Here is a 20,233-nt window from a genome sequence, read left to right as displayed (position 1 = left end):
TCCGTTGTATTTTCTCCCTTTTTATCTTTGAGAACGGTGAGTTAGAGAGCAGTTGTAGTGGAGTTCAGCTGCAAAACCAGCACAATATGTAAACACATTAAACAATCTTTATAAAATCTGTGGCTAAGCATAGATTACCTGAACAATAAGACTACATATAGTCTGTAAATGTAAAGTCTTCTGGAGAAGTCAGATTTCTGAAATAACAGTTGAAGAAGAAAAAAAAAAAAAAATCAAGGGAAATGAGGTCATGTAAAATGGAGACAGCTTTAGGTTATAAAGCTGTGTGCTCAGGTGGCCAAGAAGGCCAATGGCATCCTGGCTTGTATATGAAGCAGTCAGCAGGTCTAGCGAAGTATAAGAAGTGGCCAGCAGGTCTAGGGAAGTGATCGTCCCCTTGTACTGAGCTCTGGTGAGGCCGCACCTCAAGTACTGTGTTCAGTTTTGGGCCCCTCACTACAAGAAGGATGTGGAGGTGCTTGAGAGACTCCAGAGAAGGGTGACGAAGCTGGTGAGGGGTCTGGAGAACAAGTCTTATGAGGAGTGGCTGGGGGAGCTGGGATTGTTCAGCCTGGAGAAAAGGAGGCTCAGGAGTGACTTTATTGCTCTCTGTAGGTACATTAAAGGGAGCCGTAGTGATGTGGTGTTTGGTCTATTCTCCCACATGCCTGGTGACAGGACAAGGAGGAATGGGCTAAAGTTGCGCCAGGGGAGGTTTAGGTTGGATGTTAGGAGAAACTTTTTTACTGAAAGGGTTGTTAGGCATTGGAATGGGCTGCCCTGGGAAGTGGTTGAGTCACCATCCCCGGAGGTCTTTACAAGACATTTAGATGTAGAGCTTAGTGATATGGTTTAGTGGAGGACTTGTTAGTGTTAGGTCAGAGGTTGGACTAGCTGATCTTGGAGGTCTCCTCCAACCTACACGATTCTTTGATTCTGTGATAATTTGATGCTGTATGAAGAAAAGGAAGAGAAAATAATGAAAAGTTAATTTCCATCAAATAAGAACATACATGTATATTCTAAGTTCTGTGGTTGGAAAAATTCCTGGTAAATCTGGATATTCGACAAAGGTTTTAATTATTATTTTTGTTTATTTATGCAATTGGATTTATCCTGGAGGAAAAAAAAAACAAAAACAACTACAACAAAAACAACAGCAAAAACAGACCAAAACAAAGCAGTAACTGATAAGAGAAAAAAGACAAAATGTTCCTAATCATACACTCTCAGGCCAGTATCCCATACCTCTTCCAGTTTTCTTTTAGAAAAAGAAGAAAATACCATCCAACTTATGTAAAGTATACCATATAGAGTATTCAGATATAAATTCGAGTTTCAAGCCAATGAAAAAAGAACAAAGTGTAAAGCACGTTGCTAAATGTGTAAAAGGACCCCAACGGGAAAAGAGGAAGAGGAAGAAGACATCTGCCATTATCATCACACTACAAACACACAAACACACACATGCAAAGGCATGGGCTTGCATACCTGCAATGCACATACAAAGGACTCACAATACTGATGATTCATTGGAAAACTCCAGCCCTCCTTTTAAGGAGGACTGATTCTATTGAAGGTCAACAGAAAGGTCAAATGTAACAACACAAAAAAAAATGGGTAGATACTAAAAGAACTTTTTTTTCTTTATTTCTTTTTTTTTTCCAGACATTTTAACCTGTAATATGGTTTTCTATGTAATACACAATTTAAAGCAACTGAAACACTAGAAATTCTGTATGAATATCAGGAAACACTTCTTCATTGGGAGAGTGACTAACTGGCACAGTGGTTGTGGGGTCTTCCTGGAAATCTTCAAAGGCTGTCTGGACAACTGGGCAACCTGATCTAGGTAGTATTGTTTGAGCAGGGGAGTGATGACCAGATGACCTCTAGAGGTCCCTTCCAAATTCAACCATTTTGTGATTTTGCAAATTTCAGTTGTGAGCCTTAGTATTATTGTAACTGAACTAGTAATAATAGCTGCTATATTTTGTTCATATTTTGATTTTTTTAATATTTGTTAATATTTTAGATTAAACAAACACTCTCGGTTTCACATAGTTCAACTTTTGTAAGTTGTTATCCTCTTTCTGTTGATAATAATAGTCTCAACATTACATTCATCCTGTGCAAATTTAGCATAGCTTTGAATGTACAAATGAACTAATTGCAGTTTTCAATCTAAGAAAATAAAAGTTTAAAACCAAGTAGGCTTTTCCTTAAAGCTGTGATATACTGATATGATATGGAAAAAAAACAGGGTCGTATCTCACTAGAGGATCTAAGTACATTCACTCTTTGGCATCCCCTGGGAACTTAAATACCATTTTCAGATATAATTCCTTTCAGTTTGAGAAAGAAAAGCCTGAAAAACAGCAGCTTTCACTATATTTCATAGGTTGATCTTTTTGATGGTTTCAGCTGAGCTACTGTCATCATTGAAACATGTCATTTCCCTTTCTTTATTTTTGACACTTTGAGATTCAGAGTAACTGCTATCAACCTGCAATTCAAAAAGGCTCTGTGCTTCCTAATTTTTATAAACTTTTTCTTATGTGTTCAATACTGTGCAGAATAAAAGACAGAAACTACAAACTGAATGCTAAAAATATAAATAAATAAATAAATAATCAATCAAACAACAACAACAACAGGAAAAAACTTGGAAAAAAAAATATTGGAGAAAATTGAAATTATTGGAGAGTGTTCAGAGAAGGGCTACAAAGATGGTGAAGGGCCTAGAGGAGAATATGTATGAGGAGTGGCTGAGGTCACTTGGCCTGTTCAGCCTGGAAAAGAGAAGGCTGAGGGGAGACTTCATTGTGGTCTACAGCTTCCTCATGAAGTGAGGAGTGGAGGGGCAGGTGCTGATCTATTCTCTCTAATGAACAGTGGTAGTACCTGAGGAAATGGAGTCAAGCTGCCAGAAGGGAGGTTTAGGCTGGATATCAGGAAAAAGTTCTTCACTGAGGGGGTTGTCACGCATTGGAACAGGCTCCCCAGGGACGTAGACACTGCACCAAGTCTGTCAGAGTCTAAGAAGCATTTGGACTACGCTCTCAGTCATATGGTCTGAATTTTTTGGGTAGACCTGTGTGGAGCCAGGAGTTGAACTCGATAATCCTTGTGGGTGCCTTCCAACTCGGGATATTCTATGATTCTATGATTCTAATTCTACAAGTTTTTGCAGTGGTGCTCAAAGATAAAACCTGTGAATGTTTCAGAGGCATAACTGTATTTATCACTTCCCATTAGCTCCTAAACAACTTTCATTTTCATCTTACTCTGTATTCTGAATGTCTTGCAGATCTGAAAGTTGCAAAACAGCATTCACAACATATATGTACAACATATCTTACCTGACTTTGATTCTACAATTTCTGACAGTGTACATATCCCCTATTCAGGGACTCCACCTGCTCTAGTGAGGTCTCCTGACCACATTCAGCTCTGAATCAAGGAATTTACCAGTTCATTGAGACATGCTGACACATTGGCTTAATAAAACTTCATAGCAGAGAATGAAAATAAGAAATCAAAACCACTCATGATTTAATTGAAGGGTGTTATTCAGATATCGATGAGCCCTCAGATGCACAATAATCAATGCAGGAGGAGAACAGGCCTGAGCCTGTTTAGTTTATACTTGCCTACAGAATTTCTCTAAGGTGTTCTGGGTAATGTTATACTTTGTGCTTTTTAGTCTGAAAACATTATTCCATTTCATTGGGCATTCAGATATTGAATCATAATTGCCTCAGTTCTTGCTGTTGTATTATATTCTGCCAATATTCCCTGCTACATATATGTAATAATATTATTTGTTGTAGTAAAAAAAATAAATACTAACTTCAGGGCATATCATTACATATGATATTACATATCAATTAATTTTCACTTCAAAAACATCAGTTCAAAAACATCTTTCTTCAAGAAAAACAAAACTAAACAAACAAACAAAAATATTCATGATTCTCAGGTATTTTTCCAAGTCCATCTTCTATTACCCATGCAAAAAATCCAGATATTCAGAAATTAAGATAAATAAGCTTGCATTCAACATCACTTAAAAAATCTATTTGTTTAGTCCTTTATGTCTCTATGGAAAGTCTGAACAGTTTTTTTTTTATATGCAAACTACAGATATGTATGAGTTGGTGAAAACGGAAATCAAAATGCTCTTCTGCATGAAAGTCTAATATGAACTTAGATTTTTCAACAGCTGTGTTATCATAGAATCATAGAATTGTAGAATCATAGAATTGCAGAATCATAGAATTGTAGAATCATAGAATCAGAGATTCTTAGGGTCATAGAATGATTTGGGTTGAAAGAGGCCTTAAAAACCATCTTTATGCGGTTCCAACTCCCTTGCCATGGGCAGGGACACCTACCACTAGACCAGCTTGCCCAAAACCCCATCCAACGTGGCCTTGAACACCTCCAGGGATGGGACAACCACAGCTTCTCTGACAACCTGTTCCAGTGCCTCACCATGCTCACAGTAAATAATTTATTCCTTATATTTAATCTAAATCACCCCTCTTCTAGTTTAAAACCATTACTCATTGTCCTATCACTACACTCCCTGATAAAGAATCCATCTCAGGCTTTTTTGTTGGCCCCCGTTAGTTACTGGAAAGAGGCTATATGGTCTTCCCAGAACCTTCTCTTCTCCAGGCTGAACAACCTGAACTCCCTCACCTTTCTTTATTGGAGAGGTGCTCCAGCCCTTTGATTATCCACATGATCATACAGAAGTTATTCTAAAAAACAGTTTTGTAGGTTTTTAGATGCTTATGCTCAAAAGCATCACTGCCAATTAAGACAAACTTTTTACTTGGAGTTAGTGCAGACTTCTTAAAGTCCATCTTCATTCTGACTATCAGAAACTGTTATGTAGTGAATGTGAATGTACAAAACTGAAAAAGTCGTAACTCACAAACTGAAAAACGTGTGATTGTACTATGTGTGATGCCTGCACTAAAGTTGGTATCTCTTAGGTTCATAACGTGATCACACCTCTACATAAGAAGGACTGTCCATATGAATGAGACAATACAACTGATGCTTAGGTCTTCCTAAGGACAGAAGTATAGTGAGCATGATACAAGACTGCAAGCACTACATAATTATGGCATTAGAAGCAAAATTAGTTTTCAGCTATCTGGAATAAACAAAATAAAAGTAGTTACTGAAAAATATTAAGATCACTATTTTCAAACAATAATAAAATATTTCTATGCTTGTTGTTGTTGTTGTTGTTTTTTATTTTAGTGAATGTATGCTAGGTTACAAGGAATTGTAACAGTTCTCTGATTCACAGATAAATCTAGCTATTTAATATAATACCTTGAGAATAAACTCATTGTGAACAAACACAAATAAAGAGGAAAACGTATTTTTACTATGGATATTTTAACTTTTATTAACTCTCAACTTTAAGAAATCAATAAACTTAGGCAATATTCCCTGATTTGCATTTTCATCACTCTGCTTTCAAGTTGCCCTCAGTACTCTGAATCAAAAAGAGGGTAAATCTCCAATATACTCCTGAGCACTTCAATCACACTATGCTTCTTAGTCAGGATATGCCACTTAGATAAATAATTTTATGCTAGGTGCATGTATATTGATTTCAAACTCATTCTAGACACCTCTAAGAAATACTTCTTCAAGGAAAAAAAGGTAAGCTCCAATGATGTTGTGGTTTAACCTGGCAGACAGCTAAGCATCACAGAGCCATTCACTCATCCCTCACACATACACTGGTGTGGGGGTGAGTATCAGAAAAAATAATAAAATAAAATAAAATAAAATAAAATAAAATAAAATAAAATAAAATAAAATAAAATAAAATAAAATAAAATAAAATAAAATAAAATAAAATAAAACCTCATGAGTTGAGATAAAGACAGTTTAATGGTACAGAAAAAGAAGAAAATTAATAATAACAGTAGCAATGATAATGATAATAATAATTATAAAGCAAGCGATGCATAATGGAATTGCTCACCACCCACTGACCAATGCTTATCCCATCCCAAAGCAGCATGCCCTCTTCCCAGCAAGGCACCTCATTTTCAGGATGACATCACATGGTTTTAAACATCCTTTTGGCCAAAATCAACTCCATACCTGCTGAAAAAAAACCCACTTTCTTAAAAAAAAAAAAAAAAAAAAAAAAGATATGTAAGATATGTCTTGCAGCACCTTAGAAAACTGAGGTGCTAGGAGTCAGTTCCAAATGTTTGTCCCACCTTGTAGGATAATGATCTGCAACAGAAATAAGATTGATTTTTTTAATTATTATTTGGAGTGAGGAAGATAGAAGGGAGATACAGCCTCAGAAGCTCTGTGTCTCTGTGAACGAAGTCACATTAAAAGATACTGGTAGGGAAATAAGAATTTGCAGCATTATAGATATTCAGATGTTACAGATTTTTTTTTTTCTTTTATTAAATGATCATCAGTTTTGTAACCCTTGTGTCCTGTCTGTGCTAAAATAGCTGGAAATTAATGACATTCAAGATGCTTTACATGTTTGATGACTTTATATAATTCAGTGGAAAAGTGTCTCTAAGAGAGTGATACTTACGAATGGAATGGGAATTTCCAAAACCTTTAACTCTGGTGTGACTGTTGATTTTATTCTTTGGATCTTAGAGCTTAACATTACTAGTTTTATTGTGTTTTCAATTTTTTGAATTAATCTCAAATTTGTTGATATTAATGGTTTTAGATCAGTCTTTGAGCTGACACTATTTACATACAAACATAAAAGCAGTTAAAAAAATATACGAACAAACCTCCACTGTCTTTCTCATAGCTGTTGGGCTAAATCCTTTGATTTGTAAGTTCTGTGTATCTCAGTTACACTCTGTATTAGGAGCTATTAATCTGCAGCCTGAGGCAAGGCTGCTGCAACTTCATGTTCCTAGGCATAACCAGTACCAAAGCTGAAGATGCATTCCAATTAAGCACACACATACACCAAAAGTATACATCTATACACAGTCAGGAACACATAGCACTTACACAAATGTAGATAGTACCAGCTGCCTCAACCTGCTCCCCTCTGGCTGAGCAGGAGAGACCCTCCATTAGGAGTACTTATACAAACGAACATACAAAGTGGATCCTCCCAGCAGCTGAGACACTTAGTATAAATGGCCCCTGGATGCCATTCTCCACAGTTGCTGAAACCTGGATATACTAAGATCCTGAGGCTGCAATCCACTGCTGGTGCGGACTGTTTCACTCACTCACATGTGTACACACACACACACACACACACACACAGGCATTCATACCTAGAGCTGGCTGGGGTGCTCCTGCCTCTCCAATACCCACTCTGCCATGGTCTCACCCAGAGACACACTCACACCCCTGACTCCCAGGCTGCTCCACCTACTGCTACCCAGTCAACAATCATCTAGTTCCAACCCACCTGACAGGGACTCCTTCCACTAGACCAGGTTGCTCAAAGCCCCATCCAACCTGGCCTTGAACACTACCAGGGACGGGGCATAGACAGCTTCTCTGGGCAACCTGTTCCAGTGCCTCACCACCCTCTGATTGAAGAATTTCTTCCTTATATTTAATTTTAATCTGCCCTCTTTCAGTTTAAATGCATTATGCATTGTCCTGTCATTATACTCCCTGACAAAGTTTTCTCTCCAGCTTTCTTGTAGGCCTCCTTTAGGTACTGGAAGGCTTCTATAATATTTCTCCAGAGCCTTCTCTTCTCCAGGCTAAACTATCCCAGCTGTCTCAGCCGGCCTTTGTAGAAGAGGTTCTCTAGCCCTCTGATAATCTATGTTGCCCTGCTCTGGATTCGCTCCAGCAGGTCTATGTCCTTCTGATGTTGGGGGCCCCAGAACTAAACAGTATTGCAGGTGGAGTCTAATGAAAACAGAGCAGATCAGAGGGGAAGAATCACCTCCTTTGACCTGCTGGCCACACTTCTTTTGATGCAGCTTAGGACACGTTTAGCTTTCTGGGTTCCAAGTGCACACAGCTGGCTCATGATGTCATCAAACAACATTCCCAAGTATTTCTCAGATCTACTCTCGATCCATTTTCTGCCCAGCCTCTTGGGATGGGATGTGTACTTGGGATTGCACAGGCCAGATATTTGACAGACCTTGCATTTGGCCTTGCTGAACTTCATGAGGTTCACACAGGCCCACCTCTCAAGCCTGTCCAGGTCCTTCTGCATAGCATCCCTTCCCTCCACCATATTGACTGCACCACACTTGGTGTCATCGGCAAACATGCTAAGGGTGCATTCAGTCTCATTGTCCATGTTGCTGACAAAGATGTTAAATAGCGCTGGTCTCATGACTAACCCCTGAGGAACAGATATTCAGCACATAGCTAAAAATCAATTACACCCAAAGCTTGACAATTAATATTAATTTCTGCACCTGAGCAACTGGACATCTGTGAGTGCTCAGAACATTCTTACTTCCATCCTGATCTACCTTTTTGCTACTTTAATGTATTATTTTATATAATGTCTGTATTTGTGTTTATTTGTTTTTCAACAAGGTGGCCTAATGTTTGCCCTACAGCTACTGTGGATAAAGAGCAATGAGAATCATGATTTCTGAGACTAATCATGTAAACTACACCCTTAGATCCATATTATACTACCTTTGAAAATTATTTCACTTATTGAAATGTCCATTTTAATGGCATTTCATTTTTATACAGACAACTTACACCACAATGACCTTTAAAAAAGTGTGTTATACTGATATAATCAGGTGAATAATACAAGATATGTGACCCAAAGACTTTTTGTTCCCTGTAGCAGTTTTCCTGGTAACATACCTACAGTAATTATGAAGAATCTGCTATGATGTGCAGAGATACTCTTTCCTTTGACACCCTAGGGAATTCTACAGTCATGTCCTTGGACTTAAATAGATTGATTCCCTCCAGGTCTTTTGTTGTAAGGTATATGTGGAGATATATATATATATATATATAATTCTAATGTCTGTGGAGTTCTTCAGAGAGTGATGCCCTTGAACATCTGCCAAAGTGATTCCCTGAAGACCCTCTATTAGACAAGCATGGTTCATCTGAAACCTTCAAGAATAGGAAGTTTATTACTGTTGAAGATTTTTAGGAGAGTGATGATACCTGAAGTGTCTATTTGCCTTAGAGTTAATATGTTTAGATTGACAAACCTCAGGAATATTCCATGTGGTTGTTTTGTCACTTCAATTAATTCTATTCTTATAGTGGGGGGGTGTCAAAAGTTTTTGTTGTTATTGGTGTTGTTTGTTTCTAAATATCCCAAACTTTTTTTTAGATGTTAAGTAGCCATAAAATTAAAGCATGTATATGAGATAGCATATGCAAACTCAGCAAGCATAAAAATCCTATTTTTTCCTTGCTGATCTTGAAAAGCTACGTGTTTAAAAGTGAAGTTAACATATTGTTGAATTTAAACTTTCTTATTGTTTGACACATATTTTAGAGAAGGAAATGCAAGGAAGTGCTATTAAGAATTCTAGGTAAAATGCTTAAAATATTTTTTATAAATCTGTAACTGCCTATATACATTTTATATTATTATTATTATTATTATTATTACTTAATTACTTAATTTATGTATTAGGGCCTTTTTACGAGTTGAAGGAATCACAGCATTGTAGGGGTTGGAAGGGACCTCAAGAGACCATTGGGTCCATCTCCCTTGCCAAAACAGGTTCCCGAGAGCAGGTTGCCCAGGTCCAGACGGGCCTTGAATATCTCCACAGAAGGAGATTCCACAACCTCCTTGGGCAGCCTGTTCCAGTGCTCTGTCACCCTCACTGTGAAGAAGTTCTTTCTCATGTTGGTGCAGAACTTTCTGTGATCCTCTGTCTCCCACACTTAAGATATTTGTGAACACTGATAAAATCCCCTCTTGGTCTTCTTTTCTCAACAGACACGGGTCTCTCAGCCTTTCGTCATAGAGGAGATACTAGATGCTCCAGGCTCCGTATCATCTTTGTGACCCTCCACTGGACTCTTTCCAGGAGATCCCTGTCTTTTTTTGTACTGGGGAGTCCAGAACTGGACACAGTACTCCAGGTAGATCTTGAATGAATAAAAGAATTAAATGAAAGAAATGAAATTAATGAATGTAATTTTGAAGAGAAAAGAATGAATGAAATCTCAGAAGTTTTAATTATATTCTGAAAGTACCAAAGTTTCTTGACCAAAGTTTCTTGAACATTTTTTCTTTTTATTTTACCCTTCTCTATTTCTTCAGTTAAGTTACTGAAATTCAGGATTTATGAGCTTGAAAAAGAAAATTTATACCCAGATGTTGGGCTGACCTTAAAAATTAAAGCATAAGGGCATAACCAAAAAAGTAATCATATAAACAATATAAATTTAAATAATGCTGAATTGCTGTTTTTGAATAGTAACTTTCATAATCCAACCTTGTCTATTGTGCACGTCAGTAGGTGTGCATTGGTGATAAAAATGTTCAGCATTCTTTAATAAATTCCTGGAGTAGATTAATCTTTTTTTTTTTTTAATTTACTTTACTAGCTGTCAGAGTTAATAGGACCTCAACACTACAAAAATCATCACTAAAACACTGTATTTCATCTAAAATGGTATTGAGACAGTCTAGAAATAATCTAATTGCTTTTTGCTGTTCATATACATTTTCAAGTAATAATTCTTTTTGTGAAGATCAAGATTGTAGAAATGCAGAATTGCCTAAGGAGGCTGAGAGCATGGCTTTTTATATTCTTATTATTTGTCTGCTTTATTTTTTCTCTTGTTCAGAAAATTCCTTGTTATATAGGCTTAATACATTGACAAGGTACCTTTGCTAGAGCTTAATGTGTCACTGTTGCTGACATAAATCTTCTGTTCAGCATGATGTTCAGCAGAAACCTTTTGGGCTTACCCAGAATATGACTTCTTTTTGTCTTAGAAAGTAAGACCAATGACAGACTCATTCCAATTTTTTAATGAGTAATATACGTAGTGATATCAATATTAAATCCCCAAATAGCTCCACTTCCCCCACAGCACAAACACATACAATAGATGCTGGTTGCCAGAACTTTCAGTTCTATGATGTCAAGGATTTATTCTGCTTAGTAAATAGTGTGTTATTTTCTTTCGTGTAGAAGAATTCACATAATTTTTAAAAGTATAGAAAACTGTGGCCTCAGAGAAAACAACAGCAAGTCTGTGGACAGTAATTTACTCGCTATCGTTTACAACCCTCTCCCCTCCCAACCTGAGATAGAAGTATTAATTTGTTGTCACACCTATTCCATAAGTTCCAGCTACAGATGTACTTTCCTTTTCAGTAGGAACATCTCTAAGAAGCCTTGTAAAAATCATGCAATGAAAGATTACAAAAGTTTTAATACTGTGAAATCACTGCAGTATTATTTTACCTAATATTTACCTATACCAGACTGACCATTTAGTCTAAGGCATTTGTTAGCATGTCCCACAGTCTTCAGATGTCTTTGGGAGCCTGAGTGAAGCACACAGCAACTCCCTTCCAGACTCTATGCAAAAATTCCTTTCCATGTAAATGTGAAACAGTAGAGAGGTGTGCCTGAGCCTTGCTGTGACATAGAGTGAGCAGCAGAGAAGTAGTCCTCATTTCTACCTGATAAAGATTTCCTTTCTCTGCTCTCTATGGATTGAATCTCAACATCTATTTTTGGCTAGATGACCGACTTTTAGTCAATATATGCTTGATGAGTTTGTTAGTGCAGAATTCATTTAATTTAAATTTTATACAAATTATGCTGTGTATTCCAACCCAAGCCATTGTATCATTCTGTGCCTGAATCTAACCTAGTCTATATTCTATATTCTGTTTATAGTCAGTGGAGAGAAAGAGAAGTTGTATCTTCTGTTTGTTTGTACCTAGCTGGTCATAGTTTTAGATATAGAAAATATCCCAGGTGTGCTTTTATTCTTTTATTGACAATGGAGTGAAGAGAGTGTGACTATAGCATACACAGGTTTCACTATGTAGGCAGTGTATGTAGTATGTAGTGTATTTATGTATGTATTCACTATGTAGTTTAGTACGTATATATCCTTCTGTGACAGACACTATTCCCATATGATATCCGATATGGTATAAAGCAAGTAGGAAAAATAAATAATCTCTGTTTTACAGAGATTAAAATCATATCACAAAAATAGTATTCTCTTCCAGAGAATACTGCTGTTTATCCAACAGCAGTGTACAATTCTTGTAATAATATGTTGATTTTTGTTGTTGTTGTTTGGTTTCATTTGTTTGTTTGTTTTTTATTTCAATCACATTTAGAGTATCTGGAAGACTAGTATGTACAGCTTTCAGTAAAAATAAACTAGATTATTATTATTTTTTTTTTTTTTTTTGTCAAAATCTAATAGAACTTACCTAGCAATAAAATGCAAAGCTGTAAGTAAATACAGTTGCTTATGATATAAGATTTGGTAATCAAAGAAGCAGCACTCCTGTATTTGGTTTCAGATAAAGGTTCAAAAAAAAAAAAATCAAGAACAACACAACTTTACCTGATTTTTTGGAATATTTTCTTCCTGCTTAATGCATACATATGAATATTTTGAGAACAACTGGGTAATTGCACTCATTCTTCCACAGCTGCCTTGAAGTCTTTAATAAAAACAAATATTAAAATATTACTTTAATACTTTCCCAACAGTTTTAATTTCTATTACTGCAGCTTTCCCTTAGACATTGGTCAGTAGAGCTTTCCATTTGCCTCAGAAAGAAAATGCAGTCTAAGCTTCTCAGTATTTATTGTAAGAAAAGCTAAAGATAGAAAAGTGAAGTAAAAAGCAAATAATGCTGGATAGGAAATGCATGTATGTTTTCTCACCATCAGCTCACAAAATTCAGTAGTATTAGCACTAAAGATTTTAAGATGCTGAACAGAAAGGCCAAGGCTTCTTGAAATATGCAGTTGACATTTTTCTTTGCTGTTCTGTACTCTGTGATGGTGAAGTTATGGGTAGAGTTATTAGTTAAATTATTTTGCAAGTGAACATAATACCTACAAGGTGCATTTTATTGCAGCTCATGAAGTTTTTATGTCATACAAAAACACCGGAAAAAAAAACAAAAACAAAACACACGTCAATCAACCAAAAGCATAAAGGAGCTGAATAAAGAAAACTGAAGAGGCAGAACAAGGAAGGGGTGAAAATGGATGTTTTGATATTTGTTACTGTGAGTAACATTCTGCTAGAAGTCTTGTAAAAACCTTCATATATATATATACATATTATTTTATTTATTTTAAAAAGATTAATGCTTATCATTGCACACAGCCATGTAATGTAAAAGTGCTTTTAGTCTGACATTTTCAGGGAGAAAAAAAAAAAAAAGACATCAAAGATACATATCCAGCTTGATACAAATCACTGTTTCTTTCTTTCCTTGGTTGTTTCTTGTGTGGATTGTTACATATCATGAAATTTATGTTTATGAACTTTACCAGTGCCATCTGCTTTAAACCAGAATAACGCAAACCAACCCCTGCAGAAAACAACCATAGTTGTAGGACTGGGGCATTGCTGTTTAGACACTGAAAGGAAAAGAAGGGGCACAAAGAGCAGTAAAATATTTTTGGACTTGAGACAAACTTATTGGAGAAAGTGATCAGATACTGTGGGACAAGCTAGAAACAGTAGATCTAATGTGGGTACAGTCTACTCCTGAGCCATTAAGATTTTCTTCTTGAAGAGCGCCCAGCTTTCCTGGACTCCTCTGCCCTTCAGAATAGCCTCCCAAGCGACTCTACCCACCAGTGTCCTGAACAGTTCAAAGTCAGTCCTACGGAAGTCCAAGATTGTGGTTTTACTGATCCCCCTCCTGACTTCGCCAGCTCTTCGAGAACTTGACCATTTTGTGGTCACTCTGCCGAAGACAGCTCCCACCAGTCCTTCTCTGTTTGTGGACAGAAAGTCTAGCAGGGCACCTCCCCTGGTAGGCACACTAACCAGCTGCGTCAGGAAACTATCTTCCACGCTCTCCAGAAACCTCCTAGACTGCTTCCTCTGAGCTGTATTGCATTTCCAGGGTATATCTGGGAAGTTGAAGTCCCCCACGAGAACGAGAGCTGACGATTTCGCAGCTTCTGCCAGCTGCCTGTAAAACTTCTCATCAGTCTCCTCATCCTGGTTTGGTGGTCTATAACAGACCCCCACCACAATGCTTGCCCTGTTGGCCTTCCCGCTGAACCTAACTCATAAGGACTCAACCTTATCAGCCCAGTCTCAAGCTCTACAACATCAAAACACTCTCTAATATAGAGAACCACACCACCACCCCTTCTGTGCTGCCTGTCCCTTCTGAAGAGCCTAGGTCATTGCAGCATTCCAGTCATGATAGTGGTCCCACCCCATTTCCGTGATGGCAACCAAGTCGTAGCCTGCCTGCCACACAATGGCTTCCAGCTCCTCCTGTTTGTTGCCCATGCTGTGTGCATCAGTGTAGATGCACTTCATTTGGGCCATTGCCTTCTGCCCCTTTTAATATATCACAGAATCATGAAATCACAGAACTGTACGGGTTGGAAGGGACCTCAAGAGCTCATTAGGTCTATCCCCCCAGCCAAAGCAGCTTCCCTAGCTTGATATTTTTATTGATATTCCCTAGCTTCCCTAGTTGATATTTTTGGAAATATCCAAATAGGAAATACTTCCCTAGAGCATTTTCCCAGGTAAGCATCCAGATGGGTCTTGAATATCTCTAGAGAAGGAGACTCCACAACCTCCCTGGGCAGCCTGTTCCAGTGCTCCATCACCCTCACAGTGAAGAAGTTCTTTCTCATGTTGGTGCGAAGCTTCCTGTGATCCATTTTTTGGCCATTGCTCCTTGTCCTCTCCCCACAGACCACTGAAAAGAGGTTGGCCAAATCCCACTGTGTCCCACACTTCAGGTATTTGTAAACATTAATAAGCTCCCCTCTCAGTCTTCTTTTCTCAAGGCTGAACAGACACAGGTCTCTCAGCCTTTCCTCATAGATGCTCCAGGCCCTGAATCATCTTTGTGGCCCTCTGCTGGACTCTTTCCAGGAGATCCAGGAGGTCTTTTTTGTAGTGGGGAGCCCAGAACTGGACACAGAACTTCAGGTGAGGCCTGACCAGGGCAGAGTAGAGGGGGAGGGTCACCTCCCTTGACCTACTGGCCACGCTCCTTTTAATACACGCCAGGATCCCACTGGTCTTCTTGGCCACAAGGGCACACTGCTGGCTCATGGTCAACCTGTCATCCATCAGGACCCCCAGGTAAATATGTGGAGAGGAAGAACTTTCTGCTTCCCCAGGCAAAAAATATAGTTGCCCTTTTAAAGTAACCTGTTCATTACAAACTCTTTGGATTAAATCCAATGTTGCTGACACTTAAAATACTTCAAAGTTAATGATTTATGCAAAATGAATGCAGTCTGGAAAGGTGGAAGGTGGAAACACTATCTTTTCTTATCTATGGTAGACAACAATGCTGAAGTTACACAGTATGAAGGAACTCTGAGGTCAGAGGAAAATGACAGTCCTTTCAGTACATGATTGGTAAGACCTGGAGTATATTACTTTGAAATAGGATGAGTGGTTATACTAATGCAAGTAGAAATGTGCTTCTGAAAAAGATTAGTTTACAGACAAAAGGACTGTTAAAAGCCTATTATTTCAAAGTGTACAATTGACTTACGCTTTTTGTTATTATTATTGTATTCATTTTTCCTCAACCTGCTCTTTTGCTTTGTATTTGATGTGTGTTGTTACCTTCCAATGGAGGAGCTCACTCACTCATCCTAACTTCGTGGACAAGGCAGGCAGCCAGAAACCATTCAGGCCACAGAAGACCTCTGTTGTATTCTCCTTCTGTCATTTAAAAGACCTTTTGTCAGGACTGCACTTTTGGCTTGGTTCAGGAAAGCTGATGAAAAAGTCAGATGGTTCCACTTGCTCAAAACAACAAAGGGAATAGAGAGCAGCAGAAAGAATTGAGAACGATTTTGAATGCTCACTTCGTAAATAAAGCTACAAATGTTCCTTTCTGATCGATGACTTCAGGGGCTTCCAGTACAAAGGAGAACAACAAATTCAGAGCACTTGTAATGCTTGTAAAACTGTGCCAGAATCCCAGAATAGGTTGGTAGAAGAGGAATGTTGATTGACCTTTAGAGCAGCAAGATACAGGGAAAAACAACTGTTCCATATTTGCTGTCCTTGGCATATTCCAAATCCCCAATGTTCTGATTAAGTGAACTCTTGCTAACATGAGAATGCATTCATGAAAATTCTAGATGGTGCCTAAACAGTTTGTGTCTCAATAACTGACAGAAAGCCAGGCTATTATATTTTGTGGGAGCGAAAATTGAAAGCAAGATACATGCTTTTAAAGACACTTCCCTTGTCTTCGTATATATACATACAAAGAAACTATTTTCTGATAATGACAATTTTCTGAAACTTTTCTGATAATGGTTATTTCACTATACATTCCTCCTCATTTATTATTGAGAGAAAGCATTAAGAGACTGTGAGAAACACTCCGTAGCCAATAACTTAGGCTCAGGCGAGGATCTCAGTGAAGTAGTAATTTATTCGCGATTGCAATGGCGGGCGCCCCACAAGCAGGAGAGAGCGCATCTACTAGTTCCAAAACACAGTTTATATACCTTTTGATGGCAGGACCCTCCCCTGTTTCCCCACTGAGTGCGTAATCCAGATTCACAATCTATCTGATGCTTCACAAACAATGCATGGCCTTCAGTCACCGGCCTGTTAAATTTCAAATTTCTTTTGACATTTTTACTGCTTGAAGTGGTAATGTTTCTTCACTTATCTGACTTGACTTGACACCGTGATTTTCACCTAATTGTCCTAAGGAGTCTGATTGTCTGCATTTTACAAGGTCGCCTGCTAAACTTTCTTATCACTGTAAGCATATCTCAGTACCACATTCCCTCCTTCTAAACAATGTAACTCTGCAAAAACAACATTTCTATTCCCACAGAGACAGTATTAATAAGACAATATTTGGACAAAGAAGGAAAAAATTGCTGAAACAGCTTTTAGTTAGAGGTTCCTGCTTCTGAGGTAATGAAAATAAAGTATTTCTCTCTGATATTCCAAATAAATTTTCCTGCAGTACTTGCTTGTTGAGGAGCAAAGTCCATCTTTCTATATCTCTTTCCAAATGAAAGAGACTTTTTTTTTTTTTCTCATTCTCCTAATAGTATAGAACTCCTGAGACCATTGCATTATTTATGAAGAGGTTGTAGACTTGTACCACAGTTTTGCCTTACTCTTCAGACTGATTTCAAGGCAATTCCTCCTTTGAGTCTATCTATTCTTTCAGTCCTGCCAGTTCTTTTCATAAATCCTCAGAAATTTCAAGACTACTTCCTATTATCTGAAATGTGATCAAGCTCTCAATAAGAAAATATCAAGTTCTTCACAAACCTGGTAAAGCTGTCTTTCAAAAAGTATGCATGGTATTAAAATAGTAGACAAGAGGCAATGGATACAAGCTGAAACACAGGAGGTTCTGTCTAAACATCAGGAAGCACTCCTTTACTGTGTGGGTGATGGATCACTGGAACAGGTTGCCCATAGAGGTTGAAAATCTCCTTGGAGATCTTCAAAAGCTGCCTGGACACGGTCCTGGTCAACCTGCTCTAGGTGTCTCTACTTGAGCAGGGGGTGTGGACCAGATCACCTCCACTGCAGCTTTAACATTCTGTGATTCTGTGATAAGTTTCCTGATGTAGTGAGACTGTTGCCTGATATCTGTGAGACTCTCTGAAGTGTCTTTTGTTTATTCTGAAAAAGAAAAGAAAAGAAAAAAAAAGGCCAATAGCTCATTTTCGTCTTTGTGAAGTTATTGTGGATACCATTCTTTTTTTTTTTTTTTTTTTTTTTTTTTTGTATGTGGCCATGATCATCAGGAACCACTGAAGTACCACCATCAAAAACAAAAACAAAACAAACAAACAAACAAACAAACCACCACCAACAAACAACAACAACATGTTCTCAGTACAGAAACTTTCTCAGATAATGACCCATGGGTGGTGGATTGAATTCCACAGCAACTGCCACTCATCCTTACCACTTTTCAATAATGTTTTAATGTTGGAAAGGTTTCCATTTGTTTTTGACATTAAATCAACAAGCACTGCAAGCCACCTACCAGAAAGACATAGAGCAGCTATCCTTTTAAATTGAGTAAATTGTTTCATTCTCACAATGAATAAATAAATAAACAAATAAATAAATAAATAAATCTATAAATATGTTAAATAGAAGAACAGAAAAAATAAAAATGAAGATGTTTACATTTTACTGACTATTAAGTTCAGCAAGAAGCCCCCTTCCAGAGTTTGTACCTATTTCAAGTGGATAAGTGTAGAGTTAATACTTTTTTCAAGGCTAAGTGTCTGTATTAAGGTGGGTGATTTATGGGAGCCAAGCAAAGAAAATACACTACATCTTGGAAAGCTACCAACTGATTTTCTCGTGAAGTTGCATGTGAACAAAATGCACAATTAAGAATGAACTTGTATTTTCAGTTCCACCAGCAGGCTCTTCCTGCTACAATTACATGTGGTGGTTTTTTTTGTTTGTTTGTTTGTTTGTTTTTATTTGTCCCTTAAAATTCCCATACTTCTCCTTCTAATATATCCATATGCAGGCTCCTGCTATAGGGAGCATAGATGAAAAGTGGCCTGCCAGCAAAGTAAGAGACTTTATATATATATATATATATATATATACATATATATAAATATATATATGTATATATATATGCATGTATATATATATATTTTAAAAAAGGACTGAAAGATAAAAGAAATTATTACAGTATTTATTATGTGTCTAGACTAATAAAAAGATTCTATGGACAAGATATCCTGGTATGGTGAAGCCTCATAACCTCAAACCATACAGATGCAAATTTACACTTTAAAATAAAATATTTCAAAATAACAATATCAATCTATCTAATCATCTGAAATGACAAATTTACAAATACCTATCATATACTAGATACCTATCTATATACCTATCTATACAAAGGAAACAACCAATAAAGGTTTATTTCCTTTCAAGGCTGTTACTGAAATAAGAAATAAGAAAAATGGGAAATTAATTCTTAGTGCATTTACTAAGTCATCCCACGCATCTTTTATATGTGAGATTGTTTGAATTCTTATCTGGATTGCTGTTACTTTTGCCCTCTTGAACACATTGTTAGAATGCAACATATTAACAGTTATGCTAAGCATTCTAGCAAGATTGACGGAAAACAAATAAACACTGACAATGAGAAAAAATATTTTGATAAATCATCTAAAAAGTCTTATTCTCTATCTCCATCTGCTGGAGGATGCTTAACAACAGATGCTGGCAATTTTTCTAATTCTTCCTGAGTGCATCAGCTATTTTCAAGGAAAGCTAAATCCCATTTCAGAAAAAGACTAAAGGCTATCTCTCTTGGAAATAACTTTTGAAGCATAATCTCATTAGCTGAATCGTCTCTGTTTAGACATAAACACTTTCATAAACACCTAAAGTTGTACAAAACAGAATTTAGTGACCTAAATTCAAGAGTAATCATTAAAAGTACTCTCACTGACTAAGGGAACTAGGATTCCCTAGACACCTTCATTTTCACTGCTGATGTTCCCTATGCGTCAAAACTTATGCAACTGTAAGGCTATATCTATATCAGTAACGAGTGTTCAGTGATGAAAGCAGCAAAACAACTGCTGCCAAGGACCCAGAATCCACATTACATGCATTTTGCAGTGTTTTACCCTTATCTAGTTGTAGTCTGATTCTGTGTACTGAAATCCCATCAGCAGTTGCAACACCTTTACAGTTAGGTTCACTTCTCTTAAAGTTTAAATTGAAAGCTGTCTGGGCCCAGAGACCATTCCATGGCACACACCTTAACCTTATTAATTGCATGATTTACTTAAAACACACAGAAAACACATGATCTGAACCTAAATGCTAATGTCAATGCACAGTGCAGCCACCATGATGATGCACCACTACCTGGACAAGCTGAGCAGCTAACAAGGTATTCTTTGTATTATGTCATTTGATTTTTTTTTTTTTTTAATGTTTCCAAAGGGAACCAATTAAGCCAGGATGCTTGCAGCCCACTTAACACAAACTGACAGCATCATGTTCTGAATCAAATCCA

The sequence above is a fragment of the Netta rufina genome (assembly GCF_964035555.1).
Source record: "Netta rufina genome assembly, chromosome: 1".
Classification (NCBI taxonomy): domain Eukaryota; kingdom Metazoa; phylum Chordata; class Aves; order Anseriformes; family Anatidae; genus Netta; species Netta rufina.
This window is presented reverse-complemented; position numbering follows the sequence as displayed.